Source organism: Nannospalax galili, unplaced genomic scaffold (assembly GCF_000622305.1).
Source record: "Nannospalax galili isolate Female #2095 unplaced genomic scaffold, S.galili_v1.0 scaffold1131, whole genome shotgun sequence".
Lineage (NCBI taxonomy): Eukaryota > Metazoa > Chordata > Mammalia > Rodentia > Spalacidae > Nannospalax > Nannospalax galili.
In genome coordinates, this window is record NW_008329039.1 from 130,714 (window position 1) to 143,567 (window position 12,854).

Genomic DNA, 12,854 nt, shown 5'->3' on the forward strand with positions numbered 1-12,854 from the left:
TCAACATGTATAAAGAGAAGCTCTTGGCGACACTTTTTTATAAAGAACCCTCATTTTCCTGGATTTTTGTCATGTGAATAGTATCAGGTTTTCAAGATTATGATCTAAGAAAAAGTGTTAAAAAGCCAGGCATGGTGGTGCATGCCTTTAATCCCAACACTCAGGAGGCAGAGGCAGGCAGATCTCTGCTAGGTCAAGGCCAGCCTGGTCTACATAGTGAGTTCCAGGACAGCTGGAACTCTCCTGGGAAAAAAAAAAAGTCACTCTCAACACCTATAGTTCTTTGCTAAGTAAAAATGATTTTCCACGATAAAAGAGAAAAATACTGAGATTTTCTTAAACAGAAGCAAACAGTTCACCATCAAGAGATTTTTTTCTGCAAGAAACATTGAAAGAAATTCTTCAGAGGGAAGGAAATTATATGGATCAGAACACTGAGGTCTATACAAAGGCATCAAGACTCACACAAGTAATCTCAGCTCCTTGTGAGAAAAGGAAGAAGATAGAAGGTCAAACGGCAATTTAGAGAGATACTGTAGTATTCTAAAATCAGAAATGGTATGGCAAGGTGCTTGTATGCTTGAGTGTATGGCTCGGTTGGTAGAACACTTGAATGGATTCCATTCCAGGCATCAAATTTAGACGCAAAAGAAGTAACAGTGAATTGGAATTGGCTCAGTAACTGCGACAGTGTGCTTTATTGATGTTGGCAGTAAAGAAACTAGCGAAATATTGCTTCGGTGAGAAATGCCGAAAATATGCTCCAATTTCCTGCAAAACTAAGATGTTTCAAAACAAAGTCTGTTAAAAATTTAAAGTTAAAAATATTAAAAAGTGGCCATTTTGTTTTGTATTAGTCAGAATTCAGACAATTTCTCATGAAGAGTTTATCAAGAATATCCCAATAGTCAGCTTTTGGACAGATGATTTCAAGTAAGCAAAGATACTAAGAAGCTTGTTATGTTTCAAACAAACATCATTTGAAGAAAATCTCAGGAAGATGGATTGAAGCAGAGAGTGTTAAATATTTTAATTGTTGTCAAGAAAAGTTGTGGGATATCCTCTTCTGCAGGTGTTTACAAATAGGACTATCTCACATATAATCTAATCAATAGACAGACTGATGGATGAGATGCCTTCTTACATTTGTCCTTTCTGATAAATTTAATACTGCAGTAGCAAGTTTCTGTCCAGGATAAAATAATTGAGCATGGGAAAATGATGGATAGCATGACAGGATGACATAGATGAAATAGAGCCTCACACTGTACTTGAAGCTATTAACATGATTAAAAGCCTACATTGTGGTAGTGGACAGGTATCTATGTCCATTTCACAATGTCAAAACTCAATTTATTCTATGATACATTTGCTAAAAAATATTACTTGACTATCATTAATATACTTTTTGTTGTTAGATTCTGGTACTTTTTCAAATAAAATTCTAGCATGTGAGAAACAACATTGAAAATTAAAAATGTTCTTGGTGTTTTCCACAAAACTATTATATCCAAGGTTATAAGTAATTTGATGAATCATGTCTTTGTTGATTATAAGAACATAAGAATGACAAACCTCTAATGTGGACTTCTTTATTTAGAAACGTATGCTTTAAAATTTCAGATTTATTAAAATTTGTAAATTGCATAAATTTACTAAAAGTCTGTGAATTGGATAAACCAAACCTGGTTTGTTATTTTTTCCATGTCATCAATCTATTTGCCTCTCACTCTCAGTTTAATTTTTGTAAAACATAATTCATTCCTTAAGCCTATCATCCAAGATTGATAGTCTCTGTTTGAACATTGACTTCTATCAGTGAGACTACTACGTTAAGTTTAGGCTTAATTTTCTGGCAATGTCCTTTCATTTTTGCATGCTAATCTGGGCATAAATCTAAATTAATTTCTCTTTAAAAGTTTCTTGTGCTGAATTGTTTTTCTATTTGCTTAATGAGAAATAAGAAGTTTGGGGTTTTGTGTATGTTATTCATAAAGACAACCACTGACCACAGTAATGTCATTACATGTTTCACTGACCTGCTTTAGTCAGCTCTTTTCTCTACCTTAATTATATCCACCTATAAACTTATACTACATTTTGCCTGTGGTGCAAAATAACAACCAAATAAAAGAAAAATAAAAAGAAATCCAATAATATTGTCCATCCCTAAAGCACTAGATATTTTTTTTATCCTGCTATCTAATTTTCCTGTCAAAGAACCATTACTTAGTGACACTAGTCCAAATACTGGAGAGATTGCACTTAGGAGGCAAACCAGTAGGAACTTTAGTGCCAAAATGGGCCTGCAATATAAAGTATTATTGCTACACAATTTCTTAGTTAAGGCCTTAACACTTATATCTACACTCATAAATATAATACAGAATTGATTTTCTCTCCTAGTTCTTCTTTGAGAGTGCCTACTTTCATTCTTAATCTTCATTTTGGTTCCTCCTTATACCGTATGTTTGAACTATGTTTTTTGAAATTGTTGAGACCACCAAATAGTCTCTCTGAGCTGCCCAATTGACATTAGTGTTTTATACTTTCTTATAGCACTGCTTTTGCAAGAACAACTATCCATCATTTTATTGTTAAATAGCATCCTATTTAGCTTTAATCACCAACTTGATACAGCCTAGAGTCACTTCTTCAGAAAAGGGTCTTAATTAAAGGAATGCCTAGAGTAAATTGGCTTATAGACATGTCGGAGAACAATGGTTTTGGCTGTTGTGTTAGGTGCAAGGGACCTCACTGCACAGTGGGCAGCATCAATCCTTTGGCAGGTTGTCCTGGGTTATAACGTAAGAAAGCTAGTTAACTTGAGCCTGAGAGTATGCGAGGCAGCAAGCAGCATTCCTCGCTGGTTTCTGCTTTCATGTTCTTGCTTCAGTTTTTGCCTTGGCTTTCCTTAGTGGTGGACTGTAAACTGTAAGCTGAATTAAATCCTTCTTCTTTAAGTTGCTTTTGGTCATGATGTTTGTCTGAGCAACAAAGTCAAAAGTAGGACAGATAGAGTTCTCTTTCTGCGTCCTGATCTCAAATAATGATCTTAAAATCATTCGTGTAAGAACCTTAGTAATCTTATCTATAAGCAATGTTGCTAATTTTGCCTGCGACTATATTGATTCCCCTCAACAATAATTCACTACTTCATATCCACATTAAAGATCATTAATATCAGGGCTGGAGAGATGGCTCAGTGGTTATGAGCATTAGCTGTTCTTGGAGAGGACCCAGGTTCAGTTTCCAGCACCCACATGGTGGCTAACATCTTTAGCAGAGTTAAAGTGGATTCAACACTCTCTTCTGACCTCTGTGGGTGTTGCATGACACAGGCTCACTTACACACATGAAGGCAATACACTCAAACACATAAAAAATAAAATTTTTAAAACATATAATTAATATCTACATATCAACTTATTAATTAGACCAGCATGCCTCTAGTTTTGTCACATTTTAATTTATTCTACTTAAACTTTAGATAATTACAACTGAAGTAAGTTTGCCTCTCCTAAAACCTGATAAAATATTTTAATGATTCAACCTTAGTTCTAAAATATCATATATATCATCTTATGTATAGGATTCAAAGGCTTCATGAATTTATCTTCATAACTTGACACATATTTCACAATAAATTATGATTTTTTTTGTTCAATTTTTAAAATTGAATTGTGGCTAAACTCTTTTTCTGCCATGTTAATTTGAAAATTCTGCTTATATCTTAAGGTTCATATTCAGCCTCATCTCCTCTAAGTATAGTTTCAGCTGAGTTTCTTCTTTTTTCTCCTTTATAAATGTACATTTGTATTTTTCCCACTTGTACATAGAAATAATAGTTCCGTATTTAAGTGATTTGCACATGAATTTAAGAAATAATATTTCTAAATTTTTTGGAAGAAATGTTTCTAGAAAATAAACTGCTTAAGATCTAAGAAATCTTTATATAGAAAAACACAGGATATATTAAAGTGTATTAAATTCTAAAGTTTGATGTTAATTTCAGGGAAAACAAAACAGGTATAATTTATCCTGTTCATTCTACTATCTAAAAATCTGATAGTTGTGTATAAAATAAACCTCAGAAGGAAGAAAGTGAACTGTTTAGTGACTGGCAGAATGTACAGTGGTGAAGACTCTTGATTTCCTATTTGCCTTGTGTATCTCACAGTTGGAGTGGAGTACGATACTAACTGAGAAAGATCAATGAGTACATATCATATTGATAAATGGCAAAGAAGCCAGTCTTCACTTTACAAAAACAAACCTACATTCAAATATGAAATGCCAAGCTTTTAGAATAAAACATGGAAGCAATATTCAAGATCAAATGATATAGTTTCTAGATTTGACAAAATATGGACCACAAAAAATTAAAAAATGTTATAGCAAACTACAGATTTTGTTAATGACACTGTTCTATCAAGATGATGACAAATGCTCTACAGACTAAGCAAGAATGATTAACATTATTTAGCTGACAAAGGAATCACATCTTGATATTGGAAGAAATGTCAAACTTCATCATTTCAAAACAAGCAATTTGGGTTTGCTAGATGGCTCAGTGGGTAAAGTTGCCTTGTGCCAAGGCTGTCAGTCTGAATTCCATCCCTCCTGGGACCCACATGGTGGAAGGAGAGAACTGATTCCTGAAGGTTGTTCCCTGACCTCCATAAGCATACCATGATTCATGCATATAAATACACATGGACAATAATTGGAGTAAGTTCTTGGGCCTGCTTTCTCTAATTTGATTTTAATATTCCCATGTGCCTCTAGAGTCTCAATTCACCATTATAAGTTTATAAAGTGGTATTTCTTTGATTCTGAGGAATACGTCATTTATCAGTCTGTGTTGTTTGCATGGTATTGGACCTATGGTGGTATGTGTGGCTCCATCTTGATGCACAATCATCCTCCACCCTCAAAATGGAGTCAAAAGCTGGTTAACACAGGGACCCACAAGTGGTCAACAAGAAGAGAATATGGGCTATCTATATCATACACCCCACTATCAAGGTTCAAAGATTAGTGTGAAATGATTTTAAGAGCCAGAAGCAATGGAGGACCACAGCCAAATAGTGTTTTCTAGACACAACAAAGAAGTTGCACCCATGAACTGAGAGCAGTTATGATGGAACACAGAAGACCTAAAGAAAATTAAGTGAGACAAAAATTTGAACATGGAGTAGGGAGGTGGTCATGAAGCCGCATCACAGCTAGGTGCTATCTGCAATTAATGGGTACTGGGAGAGCGACTGTCAGTTTTCTTCAGGAATTCAGCCTTTGAGAAGCTACCCATGTTCGAGCAGATAACTCTGCACCCATACACATGATGGCAGCAGTACACGGACTTGGTGAGCAGAGGGTAGGAAAAGAGAGGTGGACTTGATCAGAACACACTATTTTCTTTGCCTTACTGAAACAGAAGACTGCTTTCTTCTGGAAGCTATAGCCTATGACTACTACATGTCCATGGCAAGCCCACTGCAGTACCATACCATGATTTCTAAGAAGTTCTTCTTTCAGAAGACCACAGATGCCTACATAGAAGGAAACCTACATTCCATGATTCATGTAGGTTTATCATTCAGATAAATTTTCTGTGGATCTCATGTAATCAATCACTTTTTCATGATGTCTTTCCATTTCATAGACTCTCGTGTGTTGGAACTTATATTAATGAATTGATGATACTAATCTTTTCAGGGTTGTTCAATCTTTACCATCACTACAGTTCTGATATCTTATTTTATTATCCTTTTCACTACACTCACAATGAAATCCAGAGAGGAAAGAAACAAATCTCACTTGTACATCCCTCTTTCTGCCTGTATCCATATTCTATGGGTCTCTTCTCTACATGTATATTTGCCCAAGTTCAAGTAAATGAAGGAGATAAAGATGTACCTATTGTTTTTATATTCTAGAAATTCTTTTAAGGGAATTGGTCTCCTCATTTCCTTATTTGGATGAGTCAATATTAATGTATACTAGTGCTACTAATTTTTATGTCATTATACCCTTCAACTTCACTGAACTTTTATTATTTCCAATTTTTAGGGTTTTATTACATTTAGGGTATCTACCATGTTTTCAGTAGGCAAATAATTTTTAAAGGCAATTAAAAACATTTTAAAGATGATTGTATTAGAAAATAAAGGTGCAAAGAGACATTTTTAATAGAGTTGATCAAAAGATACAAATAAGTACTGGAGAGTAGGGAAGTACAAGATAAGATTGTGATATAAGAGCGCTAAGTACTTAATAGAATTGTTATATTTTAGTGACAGTGTTTAAAATTAAGAGCTAAGTGATATAAAAAAAAAAAAGATCACTCCTATTTCCGGTGGAAATTTAAAATATGTGCCCACTATGAACAATAATCTGGCAGTTAAAAAAAAAGTGAAGCATGAACAAGACCCATGGAAACACAATCAGACAAAACTCCAACACAGGCTTGAAGAAATGGGCAGAGGCCCTCAACCTTAGCATATGAACTATTGGCAGATGATCACTGCAGGGTGAGCAAGGGTTTGTCTTCTTTAAGGTAGTGATGGTAAACTGGATGAGCAGGCTCCAGTGGGTAAATTCACACCACGAACATCTGGGTACATAAACTTGACTTGATAGTCATTAGTGTATATGCCAGAATTCATGAAATCCAGCCGGTAGGCTATGGGGTATTCAGATAGGGGAGGGAATCTAAATATAATTCACATGTATTTTATGAAATGCCCAAACATTGAACAAAATTATATGTTGAAAAAAATCCAAGTACTTCCATTCATTTTAATCTTCCTTTTCAGCTGAATAATATTCCATTGTGTATATGTAACATATACTTATTATCCATTTGTCAGTTGATGAACATCTAGATTGATTGTGTTTCTTTTTAATTTAATTTTTTTAATTTATGTGTATGAATGTATTGCCTGAATGTATATGAGTGCACCCATGTCATGCAATGCTGTAGAGGTATGTAGAGGGCATTGGATTCCCCTGGAACTAGAGTTAAGGAGGTTTCTTAGCTGCCATGTGAGTGCTGGGAATCAAACCCAGGTCCTCTGTAAGAACAGCCCCGGCTCTTAGCCACTGAGCCATCTCTCCAGCCCAATAGATTATATTTCTGGCTTAATATGAATAGGACAGCAATAAACATAGATGAAAAAATTCTCTATCCTTTCAGTATATGTCCAGGATTGGTATACCTGATTTATATGATAATTCTCATTTTTTGAGAGATCTCCATACTGATTTCCACAGTGACTTCAGTTGTTTACACTCCCACCAAGAGAATATGAGTTCTCCTTTGGAACCATCCACACTGGAATTTGCTATCATTTGTATTCTGATGATGGCCATTGGATTGGGTAGAATTAATATGCATTTCCTTGTTAGATAAAGATGGTAAATATGTTTTAAAGTGTTTACTGGCCACTTGTAAATCTTTTTTTATTTTAGTTTTTTTAATTTTATTGAGTTTTAAAATTTCATACAATTCCTACTCAAATCCAAACCCCTTCCCCATCCATGCCTGCCCCTATCCTCCCACCAAACCCTATGCACTCTGCCATACATTCTGAGTACTATTCATTCAGGTGTTTGTACTCAAATGTCCCCTGGAGTCTAGTCAGCCAATTCATTGGATGTATGTAAGTCATACTGTCCCTTACCCAGAAGCAATCAGTCTCAGATAGTTCTCTACCTAGTGCTAGTCCACCACCTGTTTCTCACCTCCCCTTTGGGGCCTTGTTTAATTGAGCTAACATGTGTCCTGCATTTGATGCCACTGCTACTGCAGGCTCACAAGGACACTCTTCTATTGGCCTGGAAGCCTCCACCTCCTTATGTTCATGAACCAGCCCTGGCTCTTTCAGTCTTCCTGCCTCATCTTCCACAATGGTCCCTGAGCCGTGAGAGGGTGAGGTTACATATAGGAGTCCCGTTCAACACTATACAGTCTTTTATTCTCCAAAATTTGGCCAGATTCAGCCTTCTGTGTGTATTGCAATCTGATGTACATAGAAGCCTCACTGGTGAGAGTTGAGGGGTACATTAGCCCTCTCTCTACCCCTTACCCCATTATGTTTCATGAGCCTTGGTTGAAGAAAGTCAGCGGCAGATGTGTTCCCTAGTACTGTACTGGGCATCTCCCAGGTTTATGTTCTCTGTGCCTGACCAGATGTGCAACTCTGCAGTAACTTCCATCTACTGCAAAATGAGCTTCTTTGATGAGTACTGTACACACGTTCGTCACTTTAAGGGAGATGTCTTCTATCTCATGCTGTTGTTCCCTGTCAAGCAGCTCCTAGGTATACAGATGAATTAATATTCAGACACTCTATCTGCATTTCTCATAGGGTTTCTAGGCCTTCACTTTTCCCTCTAGGTCTCCTAGCCCCCTGAGTTTCACTCATCTATACCCTTTTTCTCATATCCAGCCTCCCTCCTCCCTCCCTTCCTAGTCACAGTGCCCCCATTCCTCCCACCCCAGTACCTCCCAACTCCCACCACCTTCCCTTTCCTGAATTCCCTCACTCCCCCGCACTATGGTCCCTTGCATGTCTCTCCCTCTTTTCCTCCCTACTGATTCCACCCACTTTTTCCACTTCCTTCAGGTAACATCTAACATCTGTTCCCTATTATCCCCCTTTCAGGTTGTTTCTTTTCCTTTACCTCCATGTACCCTTTGCCTTTACCTGGATCCTGGTGTTACATCAGAATTTGCATACTCACATATGAGGGATTTGTGCTATAATCCTACCTTGCTTGCTTTTCTGGGTTTGTGTTACTTCACTTAGTATAACTCTAACTCCATCCATTTACCTGCAAATTTCACAATTTGGTCTTTTCTTCTGCTGAGTAGAACACCACTGAGTAGATGTACCACATTTTCATTGACCATTTGTCAGTTGAGGGACATTTAAGTTGTTTCAATTTTTTAGCTATTGTGAAGAGAGCAGCAACAAACATGGATGTTCAAGTATCCCTGCAGTATGATGAGTCTTTTGGGTATATGTCAAGGAGTGGTATCACTGGATCATATGGTAGGTTCATTTTTAGTTTTTTGAGGGTTCTCCATACTGCTTTCCATAGTGGTTGCATGAGTTTGCATTTCTACCAGCAGTGAATGAGAGTTCATCTTTCTCTACATCCTCTTCAGCATTTGTATTCCTTTGTTCTCTTGATCTTACCAGTCTGAATGCAGTAAGATGGAATCTTAAAGCGGTTTCAATGTGCATTTCTCCAATAACTAATGATGTTGAGTACTTTTTAATGTGCTTCTTAGCCTTTTTTGTTTCTTTGCTTGAGAACTCTGTTTAGTCTATCACTCATCTTTTTATTTCATTGTTTATCTTCTTATAATTCTTTCCTTTTTGAGTTCTTTGTATATGCTGGATATTAATCTATTGTCAGGTGTGTAGCTGGTGAAGATTTACTCCCACTCAGTGGGTTTCCTCTTCCCTTCCTTAGTTGTTTCTTTTGCTATTCAAAAACTTTCTAATTTAATGCGGTCCCACTTAGTGATTGTTGAGCTTAGTGCTAGAGCATCTGGTGTCTTATTTAGAAAGTCCTTTCCTATGCCTATATCTTGGAGAGTGCTGCCTTTGTTTTCGTGTAGCAGTTTACTAGTGTCAGGTTTCATATTGAGGTCTTTGATCCATTTGTACTTGACTTTTGTGCAGGGTGAAAGATAAGGGTCAAGTTTCATTTTTCTGAAGCTGGAGGTCCAGTTTTGCTAGCACAATATGTTGAAGATGCTATCTTTCCTCCATTGTGTGTTCTTAGCATCTTTGTTGAATATCAGTTGGCTGAAATTATAAGAACATATATTTTGGTCTTCTACTCTGTTCCATTGATCTTTGTGTCTATTTTTGTGCCAGTAACATGCTGTTTTTATGATTGTAGCTCTGTAATATAATCTGAGATCTGGTATTTGATTCCCCCCTGCCAGCATTGTTCTTTTTGCCCAAGAGTGTTTTGGCTATCTGAGATCTTATGTGATTCCATATGATTTTTAGGATTATTTGTCAAGCTCTGAGAAGAATGCTGTGGGTATTTTGATTGGGATTTCATTCAATCTATAAATTGCTTTTGGTAGGATGGTTATTTTCACTATATTTATTCTACCAGTCCATGAGCATGATAGGTCTTTCAATCTCCTAGTATCTTCCTTTATCTCTTTCTTTAGAGTTTTGAGATTTTCACTGTGGAGATCTTTAATGTCTTTGGTTTGGTTTATTCCAATATATATTTTTTAAGTCTTTTGAGAATGGGAGGATTTCCTTGAGTGCCTTTTCTGATTGCTTGTTGTTTGTACGTAGGCTACTGATTTTTGTAGTTTGATTTTGTAATTTGCTACTTTACTGAAAGGATTCATCAATTCTAACAATTTTCAAGTAGAATTTTTGGGATCTGCTATGTATAATATATCATATGCAAATAGGGATAATTTGACCTCTTCTTTTCCAATTGGCACACCTTTAATTTCCTTCTCTTGTCTAACTACTCTAGCAAGGTTTACAAGCATTGTATTGAAAAAGAGTGGAGATCGTGGAAAGCCCTGTCTGGTTCCTGATTTTAATGGGAATGCTTCCAGTTTTTCTCCATTTAGGGTAATGTTTTCATTGACTTGTATATATTTTTAATGATGTTGAGGTATGTTACCTCCAGACCAAATCTTTCTTTTTTAAAATAATTTATAATTTTTATTTTATGTGTAGGAGTGTTATGCCTGCATGTAGGTAAATGCACCCATGTCGTGCAAAGCCCACGGAGGACAGAAAAGTCTGTCATATCAAATCCCCTGAAACTGGAGTTACATACAGTTGTTAGCTGCCATGTGGGTGCTGGGATTTGAACCTGGGTCTTCTGCAAGAACAGTCAGGGTTCTCAACCACTGATCCACCTCTCCAGACCTCCAGACCAATTGTTTCTAAGACAATTAATGCAAATACATGTTGGATTGCGTCAAATGCCCTTTCTGCATCTATTGAGATGACCATGTGGTTTTTGTCTTTAAGTCCATTTATATGTTTTGTTACATTTATGGGTATACCTTTGTGGAACCATCCCTGCATCTCTGGAATAAAGCTGACTTGATAGTGGTGGATAATCTTTATGACGTGTCTGTATGCTGTTTGCAAGTATTTTGTTGAATATATTTGCATCTATGTTCATTAAGGATATGAGTCTTTAGCTTTTTTGTTGTTGTATCTTTACATGGTTTTGGTATTAGAATGATACTGGCTTCATAGAAAGAGTTTGGGGGGTTCCCCCTGTTTATATATTTCTAAATATTTTAAGCAGTATTTGTTGTAGATGTTCTTTGAATGTCTTGTATAATTCTGCTGTGGATCCATCTGGGCCCAGGCTTTTATTAGTTGGGAGGTTTTGTATTACTGTTTCAGTTTCCTTATTTGTTAGGGGTCTGTTTAGGCTGTTGATCTCCTCTTGGTTTAACTTTGGTGGTGACCATGATTTTAGGAATTTATCCATTTCTTTTAGGTTTTCAAATTTAATTATAGATTTTAAAGTGTTCCTTTACAATATTTTGGATATTTTTTGTTTCTGCTATAATTTTTCCTTTTTCATATCTGATTTTGTTAATTTGGATTTTCTCTTTCTTTCTTTTGATTAACTGGACTAAAGATCTGTCTATATTGTCTAACCTTTCAAAGAACCAGCTCTTAAATTCACTGACATTTTTTTGTATTGTTTTCATTGTTTCTATTTCGTTAATTTCTACTCTGAATTTTGTTATTTCTTGTCATTTACTAGGTTTGTGGTTGGTTGGTACTTGGCTTTCCAGAGTCTTGAGTTGTGTTGTCAAGTCGTTTACATGTGCTCTTTCTGATTTTTTAACATAGGCACTAAGAGCTGTAAACTTACCTCTGGAATGCTTTTTTTAGGTTGTCCCTTAGGTTTTGTTGTGTTGTGTTCTTGATTTCATTTTCTTCCAACAATACTTTTATTTCTTTCTTAATTTCTTCTTTGACCCAATTATGGTTCAGAGGTATGTTGTTTAATCTTCATTAGTTTGTGTATTTAAAAGCTTCTTTTGCCATTGATTATAAACTTATTGCACTGTGTTCTGATAGAAAGCATGGAATTATTTCTTTTTTTTTTTTTTTGGATTTGTTGAGATTTGTTTTACCCCCAAATGTGATAAATTTTAGAATAATTTGCATGCATTGCTGAGTAGACTTTGTATTTTTTGGTGGTTGGATGGAATACTCTATATATTTGTTAGGTCCATTTCATGTACTATGTCTTTTAATTCAAATATCTCTCTGTTTATTCTTTGTCCAGTTGACCTCTTTGTTGAAAGAAGTGGGGTATTAAAGTTGTCCACTATCACTGAGTTGGTTTCAATCTGTGTTTTATGCCCTGGACTACTGATTTTATGAAATTGGATGTTCCATAGTTTGGTACATAAATGTTCATAACTGTAATATCTTCTAGGTCAATTGCTCCTTTGATAAGAATGAGGTAATCCTCTTTATCTCTTCTGATGAGTTTTAATTTGAAGTCTATTTTGTCAGATATTAAAATTGTGATACCTGTTTGCTTTTTAGGGCCATTTGCTTGAAATATTTTTTCCAGCCTTTCACCCTAAGATAGTGTCTGTCCTTGAAGGTGAGATGAGTTTCTTGAAGACAACAAAAAAGATGGGTTTTCTTTCTTGATTCATTGCACCAGTCTGTGACTTTTAAGAGGGAATTTGAGGCTGTTGATATTTAGTGTTATTATTGAATGATGTGTATTTTATAGTCATCTTAATTTCTTTGTGTTTGTGACCCTATTTTGTATTTCTGGTGTGACACCTTTCTTATTTTCTT